We start from the raw sequence: 3,420 nt of genomic DNA, 5'->3' as shown, positions 1-3,420 counted from the left end.
GTTTGCACTACAACAGCTTATGACCTATTTTGGAAAAGAATATGAACCCTAGGAAGAGAGAATGCCATTCATTGAAGGATATTGCAGGAGTGGACGACATGATACTGATGAAAACATTAATATAATCGGCAACATTAGCCATCTGACGATTGGCATGATAAACTGAAACCGGTTATGGAATTGAAATAAAGTATTTTAAATGTATTTGTGGCTGGTTGAATTATTCAAGAAGGACTTTAAAGTATTTTAGGGATAAAAAAATGCAGTGTTAAAGAGGCCTTCACTGCTCGCGATATGATATGCAAATGATCTTGTGGATAAAATGTGAAGCTTTCCGTAGATGATACTCTTCATATGTAGGATATCGCAACGCCAGGAAATTGAAGCGAATTTCAGGGAAACCTGGAGAGAACCTACGCTTGGTGCAGGTAATGCCACCTGATCCGTAACATAAATACATGTAATAAATGTACCGCTTTTACACTGAGGTTCGCCATCGTAGCTTAGTGGTCAGCATGTTGGCAGCTATGCGGAGGATCCATGTTCGATTCCACCTACTGCCAGGGATGTTTCCTTGGTGGGGGGACTCAAATGCAATGCACTCAGCCTCTTGAGGCCAGTTTAATAGCTATTTGATTGAGAAGTAGCGGCTCAAAGCTCAAGAAGGTCGGCAACGACCGGCGGAGCGGTATGCACACCATACAGCATTAAAATTACGCCGAGGATGACACGGCGGTCGGTCTGCTGCGATAGGCCCGTATTGGCCAGAACGAGGACCTTTCCTTTTGATATGTTTTTTCTTTTACTGCTCATAAATAGGTTGGAAGTCCCAGTATTGTCCCATTAAACTATTTTAATGACCCACTGGTAGTAGTAACAACCATAAAACAACTGGGAATAATTGTCTGGAGCTACCTGAAGCCGAAGGATGGCATGTAACTAGTCGTACAAGAGCAGATATCATGTTGAGATCTCTTGGAAGAGTCGTAAGGAAATGTAATTCTCTGACGAGATAGGTAGCTTGGACCCGTCTGTTCGAGGGATCTTGAGTAGTGGTGGCCAGTCGAGTATCTTTACCTGATAGTATTAAAGGATAAGATAGAGAAAGTCCAAAGAAGAAGTCACGTTTCATTATGGGTTCATGTAGTTACAGAGCGTATCAAGTGGCTTACGCTTCGGGAGAGGCGTTGTGGAACGTCGAGAGGCTTAGTTTAAAACTCCCAGAGCTTACGTTCCACGAAGATTCAGGCAACTTTCACGACGATCTCGCGAAGTGGCCATGAAGAGAAAAAGAAATTCGCGCTAGCTTCTTGATATCATTCTTCTCGCAAACTTTTTTATACTTTTTATTTGGTACCTGAGCATGACTCATAGAGCTATCATCTTAAATATAAGGTTTAACACGTCATAAACATAAAATTACAGTAAAATCATATTAGAAGTTGACCTATTGTTCCAACCTAATGGAATACAAATGCGCTGTATTTCGAAGTCTTTCAAGCAAATCAGTATGGTGACATATCGGCAACCAACAAGCGATGGTCACCAGGTATTGTAGGAGGAGACTTGTAGCCTTGTATCTGTTCGTGCAGCCAAACAGGATGTGACTGACATGCTTTTCTCACCACAGTCACATAATGGGGATGCAGCCAGGCTGATACGATTGGATAAAACAGCCGTGGTTGAATATGAGGTGCCTTATTGTGTTCGTTAATCTTATGGAGCATCGTTTTTTTTGTGCCAGATGTTAGGAATCAGCACTGGGTTCACTTTACATAACTCTTGCCTTTGTATCTGAAGGTCTCTTGCCATTCTGAGTTCCACTTCTTGCACACTTCGTGACTGGAGCTGGAAAGCAGTAAATCATGTTGATACCAGAAGCACCCTCCTCCACACACCATGGTGGATTACAAAGTATACTCGATGAAATTTCAGAAGATGTTCAGGAATACTTTATAAGTATTTTGGTATAAGGGACCCGTGCTCTGCACTGACTCGTTACAGATCAATAATCCAATTATGATTTATTCAACGAGTTACCTCTGTTATTTTTGTTTCTGTGAAAATCTTTCACAACAGTGAAAACGCCTGTAATAAGTAATCAGTAAAACGTACAAGTATAGAGTAATGTAACAACCCTCCCACAAATGCATAATAGGTATAAAATAAAGAATAGGGCTATAGATAGAGAGGAGTTCAATGAAACGCGTTTCGCAGTCCAGATAGCAAAGTGTAAAGCCTTCACTGGCTACCGCAGCAGAATATTTGTCAATTGATCTGCCACAAAACCTAAAGAAATTCTGGTCACATGAAAAGACTATTAAATGCAATAAAGTTACTGTCCAGTCACCCACAGACAAGACAGGAACTGAAATTGAGACTAGTAAAACAAAAACAGAAATACTTAACTCTTCTCTCTAATGTCCCTTTACAAACGAACACCCAAGAATATAGCCGCAATTTATTGCTCGTAAAACTGAAAAGATGAATGAAAGAGAGATTAGTGTCAGTGGCGTCGAAAAACACCTGAAATAGTTAAATCTCAATAAAGCCCCAAGGTCCGATGGAATCCCTATCAGGTTCTATACCCAATATGTGGCTGAATTAGCCCCTCTATTAAATACAATCTATCATACATCTCTCAGAAAAAAAGAAAGAAGTACCTCCCCAGTATCTGACAAAACTATCGCCCAATACCATTGACGTCGATTTGTTGTAGAATCTTAGAACACATTCTGAGCTCAAACATAACGAGCTGTATCGAACGGAACGACCTCCTCCGGGAAGCGTGTTGGGTTCATTTCTGTTTACGTTGTATATTAATGACCTTACGTACAATAATAATAGTAACCTCAAACGTTTCGCAGCTGATGCAGTTATCTACAAAGAATAGAATCCGAACGAAGCTGCACAAATATTCAGTCACCTGCATAAGATTTCAAAGTGGTAATGTAAATTTTAGCACTTCACAAAACGAAAAAACATACTATCTTATGAATCAGATATCAGCGGCTCACAGATGAAATGTGTAAACTCAGCCGGCCGGAGTGGCCGAGCGGTTCTAGGCGCTATAGTCTGGAACCGCGTGACCGCTACGGTCGCAGGTTCGAATCCTGCCTCTGGCATGGATGTGTGTGATGTCCTTAGGTTAGTTAGGTTTAAGTAGTTCTAAGTTCTAGGGGACTGATGACCTCAGAAGTTAAGTCCCATAGTGATCGGAGCCATTTGAACCATTTTTTTTGTAAACTCATACAAATATCTGGGAGTAACACTTAGTAGGGACATGAAATGGTGCGATGACATGTGCTCAGTCGAGGGTAAGCCAGGTGGCAGACTTCGTGTTATTGGTAATACTCTGGGGAAATATAATCAATCTGCAAAGGAGCTTGTTTACAAATCACTCATACGACCCATCCTAGA

At 41.1% G+C, this 3,420-nt stretch overlaps 1 non-coding gene across 1 annotated transcript; it reads left to right on the top strand.

The window, feature by feature from the left end:
* The first annotated feature begins 3,041 nt into the window (after positions 1-3,041).
* Trnas-gga lies at positions 3,042-3,125 on the top strand. Its single transcript is given in 2 exon segments — positions 3,042-3,081; positions 3,091-3,125. It is a non-coding gene; the product is annotated as a tRNA-Ser (tRNA).
* Positions 3,126-3,420: the final 295 nt, after the last annotated feature.

Source organism: Schistocerca americana, chromosome 2 (assembly GCF_021461395.2).
Source record: "Schistocerca americana isolate TAMUIC-IGC-003095 chromosome 2, iqSchAmer2.1, whole genome shotgun sequence".
Lineage (NCBI taxonomy): Eukaryota > Metazoa > Arthropoda > Insecta > Orthoptera > Acrididae > Schistocerca > Schistocerca americana.
Note: the sequence above shows the minus strand (reverse complement) of the source record. Positions and strands in the feature narration are given on the sequence as shown.